Raw genomic sequence first — 12161 nt, 5'->3', positions numbered from 1 at the left:
TAATGTTTTACCTGACCAAAATCGGACTTCTTCAGTCAATCATAATTTATTAGGTAGATTACGAAAAATATGGCATACATGTAACCAACAACAAAAAATACTTTAATGTTTGACAGGAATCGCGAGTGACCTCGAAAGCAGCGACACCAACAACGCTGATTCACATTAGCGAATAAATTTTATGTAATAACCACAAGCAGTTTACAACAAGAACAGCATAAAAAGCTACATCCATTTTATAGAAGGTATCAAACGTATTTATTTTTAAGCAATGAAGTCACAAATTAACATCGTGAGCACGAAAACACAAATAAATCAGTTATTTCTCACTTAGAAATTTACATTCTTCATATCCTCTTCATACAGTGAACAAACAAATTCCTCAGCTTTATTTATTAATGCCTCGTTAACCTCAAAAGATCCTCATAGTTGAGAAAAAAATGAATTGAAAACCTCAATGAAGTCTCCAACATGAGTTTGATGGGCAGTTCCAATTGCAGAAAAGTGCTAAAGTATTTCAATATGAATAGCCCATCTAAGCTGTTTGCAACTATTATGATTCTCATGTACCTTTACGCTTCAAGACTTCTTGTTTAATCCATTTTATAGCACTGATAGCAGCAGGGATTAGACTCACTGCAGGGGTCACCAACCTTTTCGGAGCCGAGGGCTACTTTTAGGGTACAGATTAAGCTGCGGGTAACCAGTTGTACACTTTGTACACTTTAAAAAAATCAGTTGCTCGATTAAGCTTCAATTATTGATATAATTACGGGTATTTAGTGAAGTATAGACACTAATAAACTTTAGGATTCTTCAGGAAATCAAACGATTATCACAACGTTGCAAATAAATTTCTATCAATAACGCTTGTATTTCAAAATTGAGTGTTTTTTAATTGATTTTCAACACTCTGCACAAGTCTAAGATAAAATGGACTTAGCAGTTGTACTATCAAATGTTGCATAGTATTATACTCCGACGTGTAACTTGACACTGTAACTCTGAGCGAGTCTTGCAGATTTTCATCAGTGAGGCGTGTTCCATGTTTGTTCCTGGTGGAGTGAGTCGGGGCGCTATGGCCCATCGTGTTAAGCGTTAAGTTCGCAGGTTAGAATCCCATGCGGGGATAGTCATGTGCGAAAGGATTGCTGGACTCCGCCGTAGGGTGGTTCACGTAACCGCTGGTCGGTTAAGGCTTCTTCCGCCATCAAGTCCAGGCTTCCGGAAACAAATAACTAACTAATCCCATACCCGACATCGAATGGTAACCGGCGAGAAGCCGTGGTTTGTCATATGGTTAAGCCTTCCTATCGGCTATCTTCTCCCCCGGGATAAATATGTAAATTTCCTCCTATCCGGACTTCCGGAGTTTGTCAAAAATGTTGATTCGAAAGGTAGGTTGAAACAAACGATGGTCTCGTAAAATAGGATTGCTGTATGATTTGAATCGCGAGCTTTTTCTGTCCGTACTGTGCTGACTAGTGGGTAGTTAGCGCGGAAGATTACGTGACAAGATGTGAAATATCTCTCCGCTTTGCCGTCGCTAAAATCGCCCCACTAATCAGACACACGCAGGCTGTTTTTATGGTGGTATAAATATATCCACTTACCATTCATCGTGAAAATGATGGATTTTTTTTTTGGAATCAATAATTGTATTATTACTGCTCCGCTAACCAACGGACAAGAAAAAGCGCGGGTTCGTGGAAAGTGATCTCAGTGTGATGTCATAATTGGAAGAGTGTTAATTGACCCGTCACATTTCTGAGGTCAAATAAAAATAAGGTTGATGATTACAATAAAAAATATAGTGTCATTTCTAGTTCCCATATAAGTGTGATTTATACTGAAATAGCAGGACAAAATTTAATTGATCTAGCTTACTTATAAGAGCCGTTATTAAGCTTAGTTTGGAACAGACCTGCGGGCGACTCATATGGTCTTCGCGGGCGACTTGGTGCCCGCGGGCAACGCGTTGGTGACACCTGGATTAGAGCCTGCATTAGGTCGGATTGGTGGAACATTGCCGTTTTCTTTTGTAGTACAGTATCTAAAATGAGGAAGAAAATCATATTTGGAACAGCATGAGTGTAAAAATACCACTAAATACTAATACCTTGAATACATATTGCATTTTATCTGATGTACTCAATGAGCGTATATATGCTCATTGCATGTACTACAGTCCAGCAGTGTTTGCATACCATTACTAGACTATATCTACACTAAATTTTGCTATATCACAGTCTGAAATGCCACATGACAGTATGAGTATGGACTATAGACTATATTTTAAAACATCAACTGTCTGTCTACAACTTGATTTCTCACCTCTAAATCGTTTCCAATGCTACTTTGTTTCCACTCCGGCATAACTTATCATTGCTTCCCAGGTTCTTGTCGACTCTATGAATTTAGATTTAGACCAACCGACATTAGTAAAATTGATTATTTTATTCTCTTTCACACAACCGTGCATTACAGAAACAGCTATTAATTTCTATTTCCAAATATGCTGTGGCCTATATAGTAGTATAAGTCTGCTGAATAGTCAAGATGAGTCATTAAATTAATCATAAACATTTCATGCAAGCCAGAAAATATCGTTGTTTGTGACATATTATTCTAAGTCTAGCCGTCTTTGGAGTTACCGCACCGTACCTATTTAACAACGTCTTATGAGCTAGTGCTCAACTAAAATTGCTATTTATGGTAAGGATATACAAGTGTTTAATATCTTACTTATACTTTTCAACACCTCCACTTTAGAATAACTGAACTAATAATAACTGAAAAAAACTATGGAAAGGCTAATCAACGAAAAAGCGAGCAGTAGTAGTACATCTGATATTCATCCGACCACTGGGGATCCCCCTACAGCTGACTAATTTGATTGTTACGTCATGCAGAAGTCTGCGTTCATTGGCCCATGATACCGGAAAAGCAGAAAAAATAGGACAGATGGTAACACATATTTATTGTAGTAAAACCGTCTTTTCTGTAAAACGTGCAACTTTTGGAAGTGGGAACAAGGCAATATTTAATTCAAGACATTAGAAGCATCAATCAAAAAAACAAAGATCTTGCAGTTGGCAAACATTTCAATCAATCAGGCCATTCCATGAACGACTTTTTGGTAATCGGAATAGAAAAACTATATCGAGATCAAGTATACCGGCAAACGAAAGAAACCTATTTTATTAACAAATTCAAAACATTAGAACCTCTAGGGATGAATTTAAGAGATGGATAAATTCACAATTTATGCTAATTTGAACAATACATTTCATTGTCATTTACACTTGATTTCTATTTCGCGGTTTAAGTCATTTCCTTACATTGCAGCCATGACCCTTAAATGAACTTAGGCGATACCACAGTAGGAGTTACGGGATAACAGCATGAAATTGTTTAATTTTTTTTTTAATTGTCACTCACTACACTGTGGGGTATCTATTGATTTTAAAACAAATTTAGCTTTCCTATTGTTCTGGCACTGACCCAATTTTATTTATATCTCTCTATCGCAAACAGGTCAGACGATACGTTACAGAAATATATTTGTGTTCGTGTGCAGCAAGACTCTTGATGATTGAATAGAACAGCCATTTACACTCTTGCTACAGCATCCTTGCGTAATACGCATACGGATCCACCTGCGCAAAGGCATAGAGGGCAAGGAAAGGTAGTTAGTTTCACGCAACCTCAACTGTTAGTTAGGCAATATTTGTTACTAAATTTCTAAGGAACATTTTAAAATCATTTTCAGGTAGTTACCTTATGTGCGCTACGAAACTGAAAGATAAATGGCCTCGGCCTGCGGCCTACAGGCAACAGAAGATGTTTCATACAAAGATAAAAAGGCAACAGTCACTACCTATGATATATCAAAGTCTACTCTTTTGAGATACGTTAGGAAATGTGAAATTGACAGAAAGGAAGGAAGTTCAACATCTATGCTTAAGGATTTTCAGCCAAATTAAAGAAGGAAACACAAAAGCGAGGCCGGACTGGCTTAGAGCTTTTTTGACAATGCGTACCAAGCTAACGCTTCGCCAACCCGATTCCACGGGTTTCTAGGGCAACAAGTTATGATAAAAAAATATTGACGATTTCTAATAAAAATCTTGAAAGAGCCATGAAAAGACATATATTCTCAGCTGAGTGCAGTTTTAACGTAGATGAAACATGCCCTACAACAGTGCAGAAACTATGCAAAGTTATTGCAGAAAAGGGCCGTAAACGAGTGACATCTGCAGAAAGAGGAACGCTTGTGACCATAATTGGCTGTATCAATGTCATTGACAATTCTGTTCCACCTGCAATTATTTTCCCAGGGTTAATTTTAAACCATGTATATATGATCATAGGGGCTCCTCCCGGGTCAGTTGGTTTTGCATAAAAGACAGACTGGGTCAATTGCACATTTGTTCTAGGCTGGCTAAAGCATTTTCTTACATTTTTTAAACAGAATGGAATTGTTCTGCTCACTTTGCCTCCACACTGTAGCCAAAATCTCCAGCCCCTAGATAAGACAGTATACGGGCCGCTAAAAGCATACTATAATACTGGTGTTGACTCCTGGCTGTGTGCACATCCCGGTCAAACAATTTCAATATATGATATTTTAGGTAGCACAAGCAGATGAAAGTTTTGAGCTGTCTCAAGCTACTCGAAGTGATGCAGCTTCCCTAACAACAAGTGCTCAACGTGGATATTTATCTCCGAAAGATCAGCGACTTTTCCAGAAATCAGGACCAAGAAAGAAAAAGCGACCTAATAAGGGAGCGAAAACACACATCCTCACAGATACGCCTGAAAAAGATGCAATAATTGCCAAACTGTAAAACAGAACCTCACCAATGTGCTTCCAATAGGAGGCTGTCAATTGAATATTCACTAATTTCACTGATTAAAGCTCAAGTAGTGACGGCGAAGAAGAGACAGTGAATCCAAGTGTGGGTGATTACGTCTTGGTAACATTCAAGGCCAATGGCTTGGGTGACAAAGTTAACTATGTTGGAAAATTGATTGATATTCATAATGATAACGATTCGGATGTGAATTTCATGTGCAGAATCCGTTCGAAAGTAACAAGACCAGCATTCATATTCCCTGAGGATGTTGATCTGGCGAGTTTATATCCTCCACATGTAGTGTGTATCATGCAGCCTAGTGCAATGTATCCTCCCCATTCCAAGTCAGGTTGGGAGAACAGCAAGGGCCTCAAAGCACTGTCGCTTCGGCATAGATCTGTCGAAGTGGAATGTTCAGCAAATGACTACATTGCCACTTTGGGGAATGTCGAAAGAGAATGGAACACTTTCGTTTTTATAATATTCGATAGAATATCCCCTACTAAAAATTCAACATTTTGAGCACAAATTTTTATTGGTAATAAATATATCAAAGCATAAGTTACACCTGAACATTAGTAAAATTATACAACATAAGCCAATTGACATTGAAGCAGCTTAATCAACCAAAAAGGATAAGTGTAAATCTGAAAAATACAAGCTAGTGATTTATGTAGCCTACGTCCTACAGGTAGCCTATGCATATTCTAATATTCACGATGGCGCGTTTGAAGTACGGGAAGAGAATATGAAACTGAGCAAGACTACGAATTTCCCGAGGCAACTTTCAAAAAACGAAAACGTCGTGATAGAGGATTTTATACGATAGAGGGAGGACCCTATCTGCGTGTCCACACTCCCGTGTTATTGAACACACGTTAACAGAGTGTAACTCCGATCTTCACTTGTTCAAAGGTCAAAAAGCACACATGTATTGAATGCCAAACGTATATTGTAAAGTTGCACAATCGAATTGATCCAAATAACAGGTAACAAATTACACTTGAAACTTTAACGCAAGTATATGTGATGAAACCAAATTTCTAACTAACAAGGAACAATAAAAGCGAGCAATATTGAGCGAAGGAGAAATATTATGTATAAAGGAAATGAATTGAAGCAACGTCTTGTTTCAGGCAAATACCATGCACTATTAACAATACGTGGTGAAGAATATTAAAATACACATTAGCTATCCTACTACTCTTATGTACTCGCTACAACACAACACTTCCGGCCGTCAAAATATAGTTTCGCCATTAAGTAACGCTCAGAAAATCCCGCTTGCTCGTCAATTTGTCAAGAGTTACTGATTCACCAGAGTTGATACCTTTAATTTGAGAGTTTGGGCAAATATAAGGTATACGCATACAATTTCATTATTCGCCCTGATCATGCTTCGAGAGCGGCATGACTCTGACATTTCCTGGTTTGATGTCAATTAGCACATTACTGGAAAAACAAATACACAATTCTTTAATACAAGGCTTCCAGAAAATTTTACACGGCTCTCGACGAATTTTTGGATTTTCTAGCAATTGAAAATTTAAGTGCCACTCATCTTTTTTTCAAATTTGAAATGGTAAAATTTACTCGAGAGTTACTGCAAAAATCCCTGAAACCACGCATAACTCCTAAAACTTCACATCTCTTTCAAGTACTGCCATTTATGCAGCAGAAACTCTGCTGTTACCTCCCACTACCTATTCACTTGTGTGCAGTTGTCACAATAGTACCCTTGAAAATTGCTTCAGGAGGGTGTTATTGGTTATTTCGGATTGGTCAAGTTGTGTAGACTAGCTTTCTTTTGTATGAATATATTTTAAAAAACTAAATACAATTGTGCTTGAAAATAGAATAATCACAGACGAAAGGAGATGTTTTTAAGATAAGTGGGAGCAGTTATATTTTGTCACTGCGTTCAGGGATACTTGTCATTGCCCTATTGTCAGCAAAAGATAGCTGTTAGGAAGGTAAATAACATTCGTCGGCACTATGAAACAATGCACAGCGTTTAATATATGATACAGGGGGAAAGGGTTAACAACTAAAATCATCATTTTGCAAACGAAGATGTTTCTTTGCCAATATAAAACAGTCCAACGAAAATTCTGTAAAAGCGAGTTTTGTTATAAGTGAATTAAATGATAGCCAAGTCATCACGACCATTCACCGATAGTTTGTTCATATAAGAATGCCTCGTAAAAGCAAGCGATGTATTACGATGTGTCTAGATCAGTGTGGTCCAAACCCAGGCCCGCGGGCCACATGTGGCCCGCCGCTTCATTATCTGTGACCCGCGTCGCATTCGGAGAGGAATCAAACAAATTGCATTTCGTGTTGTTTTGTCATAAAATCAACAAAAAAAGCTTTTGACTTATTGTTGCATCATTAATGTCACTGAATTGACTAGTGTTATGGCTTGCTGATGCAACTAGCGAAGTTAAACGAGCGAAGTTCTTGGCACTATTGTGGCCCGCGAACAATGCAAAAGTAATTTTGTTGCCCGCGGAGCTGCCAATCTTGGACCACCCTGGTCTAGATATAAAAAAATCTGAAATTAATTCCATTGAGGGGTATATACTACAACTGGATGTGATATATTCAATGCGTCGAGAAAACATGGCTTGCAATGGGACAAGCTTGTATGTTTGGCCACAGACAGCGCACCAGCAATGCAATATAGTTGGATCATAAGTTAACTATGGTTGGATTTGTGAACAACAAACTGAACAGTCTTGAAACAGAAAGAACTATCTTTGCTAGTGCACACTGTATTTTACACCAAGAAGCTCTTTGTAGGAAAAGTCTACAGATGAAGGAAGTGATGGATGTAGTAGTTAAAACAGTCAACGATCTCCGGGATTGAGCCACAGACAGTTTAAATCATTTTTATAGGTATGCTGTGCCCTGAGTACGGAGATTTCCTTTATCATACTATTGAAGTAATATGGCTGAGTCGTCGAAATTTTGGAACGTTTTTTTTTGCACGTAGGAATGAAATCGCTTTATTTATGAAAATGAAAAACAGGACAGTTTCTTTGTTGGCTAACGATACTTTCCAATGCAATCTTGCTTTCCTAACGTATATTTCACCTCATCTGAATGAACTAAACTTGAAAAGCTCCAAGGTAAAAACATAATATCACACATATGTATGACGATGTGAAGTTGTTGAAATTAAACTATACGTTTACAGATAAAGCAGTTGGGTTAGCGGAATTTGGCTCGTTTCTCCCCCACTTTAGTCTTCAGGATAAGTTGAAGTCGAATGTCTGAAAGAATATACAGATTTGTTGTCTGAATTACTTTATTAGTTTGAAGAACTAAATCTGCAATTTCAACTTTTTTGAAATCAATTTGCTGTAGAAATAGACAATTTAGCTGAGGGGTTAATGGAACTTCATTGTGGTACTGTCCTGAAGCAAAGGTATGCGGAGGTTGGAATTTCAGAATACTACACATTTCTTCCACGAGAAAGGTTTTCGAAGTTACTGTTGTTGCAAAATTTATTGCAATGTTTGGAAGCATTTATGTATGTGAGCAATTTTTTTCGTCCCTGAAGGTTAACAATATGTTATATGTTACATATTGTTAACAATATGTGAATATGTTACTGTGTTAAGGGAACGTCGCGTCTCACTGATGAACATCTGCAAGCAACTTCAAGATTGGTGTGTGCTAACAATTGAACCCACTATAAAGGCTCTCGTCAATGGAAAAACTAAATCTCCTAAAGTTGATTCTTCGTGAACAAACGTTTTATTCTGTATTGCACGAAAATCATTTTATACTACTTCACATGTGCTTGACTTCCTGTTCTTTTTATCGATTCATTCGATGAGAGACCTCAGCTTTAATCAAATAGTTGTGCCTCTCAACTTAACCAATTTTTGCGGGGTGTACTTATATATGGCGGTCAACATGATTTGCTACAAACAATCGTACTTCACTGGCCCCCATTTTGTACAGAAAAAATGCTTTCTGAGTAATGTGTTTGTTCATATAGATCAGGGGTGGCCAACACGTCGATCGCGATCGACGACATGTATCGAGTAGTCGATCGCGTCGGATTTTAAGTGAACTACCCCAAATCAATTGCCTTGAACCAGTTTCATGCAGCCTGTTGTGTGTTTTAAAAAAGTAAAAATACAGTACTGTACGCCAAATACGAAATCCACATGCAGTGTTTGAGTCCGGGCAAGCCCGATAGAACATATTATTACATAACAAATGACTTCTGTAGTATGCGAAAGTTATTGTCACACTCCAACATCTCACTGCAACGGTAACAATGGTATCAGAATGCCCAATTTTTGCTAATTCCAAGCGAGCGACGAATCGACTTTGGGAAATGTATCATTTAAGGTTTTGAGAATATTTATTTTTCGCTGTTCAGATAATACATGGAAAATACATACTTGCCAAGGTTTTTTGAGGAATTTTCAACACTTACGAATAAAAACTTAGTTGGGCCCTACATCTGAATTGTATTATTCAAATGAATCTTGAAAATGTTGAAAGCGTATGCCTACTCCAGGTACAATTACATAATCAAATTTACAAATTAAATGTAACATAAAAATTTTTGCGTTGATTTCATTAAAAATGCGTCCACAGAGCCAAGCTTTTCCTGAGCGGTGGAATTTTTTTTTTGCGTGTGAGCAGTTATCTGCCTTTACAATACTCATTGATTTTTGTGTATGACCTTTTTACCGATCAGTCGATCGCGAGCTATTTTGAAGATTGTAGTCGATCGCGGTCGAAAACAGGCTGGCCACCCCTGATATAATATACTAAATATAGATTATATAGATCATTGGTTCTCAAACTGGTGTCCGCGACGCGATTTTATGGGGACCGCGAGACAACTTTAATCCCCAGACAGTGCTCTGATTTGAAGTACATAAACTATTGATATTATATTGCTTTCACACTGTTTCTCCAATATACAACACGCTCTACCGACGACATATTACGTAACAAAAATTAGTAAAAGTGGCAAGTACAGGTATCAGATTGTATTGTCTACGAATGGCGCGTGCATCTAATTTTAAATTTTTCGGGTTACTTCCAAAATGCCAACCCCCTTCCCCCGTAAAAAAAAAATAAAAAAAAGAAAGAAATATATATAACGATTCATATTCTGTGCAACGAAGTGTTGTCGTGTTCTGCATTGCAACCCAACAAGTTGAAAAGGCACTTAGAGACTCATTATCCCAAAGCAAAAAAGATGAAGACTTCTTCAGGCGTCATGTTGAAAATTTGATGAAATGCAGACTTGATAGTGCAGGGTACTTTGGGGGAGAAAATACAGCTGGGATGAGGCTTTCTACAAAATTTCCTAAAAATAGCTGCCGCCAAAAAACCCACAACAATTGATCTTGCCTTGTTGCTAAATTATCATATCGAACATGTTAGGAAATTATGATCTTCAATTGCCTCAGCATGTATCCCTGTCGAACGATACAGTTAGCAGACGGATATCTGAGCTGTTAGAAAACATTCTATCACAGGTGACCTTAAAGATACAGAATTCGATGTTTAACTTTATTCCAATTCAGCTTGATGAAACAACGGATATAGCAAACTTAGCGTCTACGTGCGCTATGTACATGAAAAGCATTTAGAAGAGAATTTTTGTTTTGCGAAACTCTCAGCACTAACACAACTGCAAAGGAGGTATTTGGCAAAGTTTATTTAATTAAGAATCATGATCTCAGGTGGAAGCATGTCATAGGCGTTTTCACAGACGGTGCCCGTGCAATGCTTGGCTGTCGTTCCGCTTCTTAGACTTTGGTGAAGAAGAAGTCCCCAGATGCAAAAAGAAGGATTCTTTTACAAACGTGGCGCGTAAATTGAAACTCGGGAATATAAAGAGCGGATTTACATTTACAAACGAATAGCTTGAAAATTTAGAATATCTGAATAATGAAATACATAGTGACTATCTGTTGAGACAGTTTACAGTTCATCCATCGTATGTTACCAACTTGCAGGACCTGTGTCATACATCTTTATGTAACTCGGATTGTAATAAAAGGAAGATCTGACATGAAAGATTTCCATGTCTACACACTTCTGTTACGGATTCCCACCAAAGGTGAACTCGCTTTGCCAATTGGGACCTTCGTGGCGAATGAGCATAACGCCATGCATATTGGTTATATTTTAGAAAAATTCGTTTTTGACATTTTAAACATGTGAATTTACAAATCAAAAAAATTAATTACAATTATTGATAAAAAAAAAATAAAAAAATTGACAAAAAAATAAAAACCCATATTACGATATATACAAAAGTAAATACGATATTCTATAGATACGGAATTTGAGTACAGAATTCACAGTAACAATGAAAAACTACATGAAGGCAACGTCTGCTACTCAGGAAGATTTGCACATCGCTAATTAACATATCCTATACTTAGTCGTATACCATCTACATCTCAAATGTTGCTTGTCTGGTCAAATTTGAAAGACATATGACTATTTCCGCGACTAATATAAAATCTTGAAATATATGATGTTTAAACCATTTAATAAAAGAACGAAACTCAATAAATAATAGAACAATATTCAGGTTAGAAGAAGCACACGTTTTTAAATATAAAAGGTACTCTGATTTATATCACTTTACTAAAATGTACGCACAGGAATTAATAATAACACGAAAGCAGTAGGCTATGCATATTCCAATATTCACGCTGGCGCCTTTGAAGTACGAAAACAGAATATGAAACAGAGCAAGACTATGAAATTTACCAAGTCAACTTTCAAAAAAAAAAAACGAAAACGTCGTGATAAAGGACACTTTCGGTCGTCAGAAAATAGTTTCGCTATTAAGTAACGCTAAGAAAAGCCCGCTTGAACGTCAATTTATCAACAGTTACTGATTATTTGAAAGTGGTCACAATGGTCAAATTGTTTGTCGAGGTGTAGACTAGCCTTCTTTTGAATGAATATATTTCAAACAGCTAAATACAAAGGTCTCCTGCTTCCAAAAAAGAATAATCGAAGACGAAAAGAGATGTTTCCATGATAAGTGGCAGGAGTTGAATTTTGTCACTGCGGTTGGGATACTTGTCATTGCCCTATTTGCATGGCTCATTCATCACCATAAACTTCAAGCGCATGATTCATCTTTGGTTCAATACCGAATGGGAGAGACTTATATGAACAGTGGTGGGATTCAAATTTTTTGTCAGCCGGTTCCACCACAAAAGCCGTATTTTCCAGCCGGTTCTGTTACAAAAAATCATCTTTTTCCGTGAGACGGTTCTATAGAACCGGCTGAATCCC

The 12161-nt window shown here is 37.3% G+C and overlaps 1 protein-coding gene and 1 long non-coding RNA gene across 2 annotated transcripts in view; both read left to right on the top strand.

Moving 5' to 3' along the window:
• Nucleotides 1–12161, top strand: part of LOC120340187 (pre-mRNA-splicing factor SPF27-like) — a 237111-nt gene that overhangs the window by 34011 nt on the left and 190939 nt on the right. The window lies entirely within an intron of this gene.
• On the top strand, nucleotides 2785–4026 carry LOC144427383 (uncharacterized). Its single transcript, XR_013477948.1, has 3 exons — nucleotides 2785–2967; nucleotides 3538–3688; nucleotides 3773–4026. It is a non-coding gene; the product is annotated as an uncharacterized LOC144427383 (long non-coding RNA).

Source organism: Styela clava, chromosome 9 (genome assembly GCF_964204865.1).
Source record: "Styela clava chromosome 9, kaStyClav1.hap1.2, whole genome shotgun sequence".
NCBI classification, from domain to species: Eukaryota; Metazoa; Chordata; class Ascidiacea; order Stolidobranchia; family Styelidae; genus Styela; species Styela clava.
Note: the sequence above shows the minus strand (reverse complement) of the source record. Positions and strands in the feature narration are given on the sequence as shown.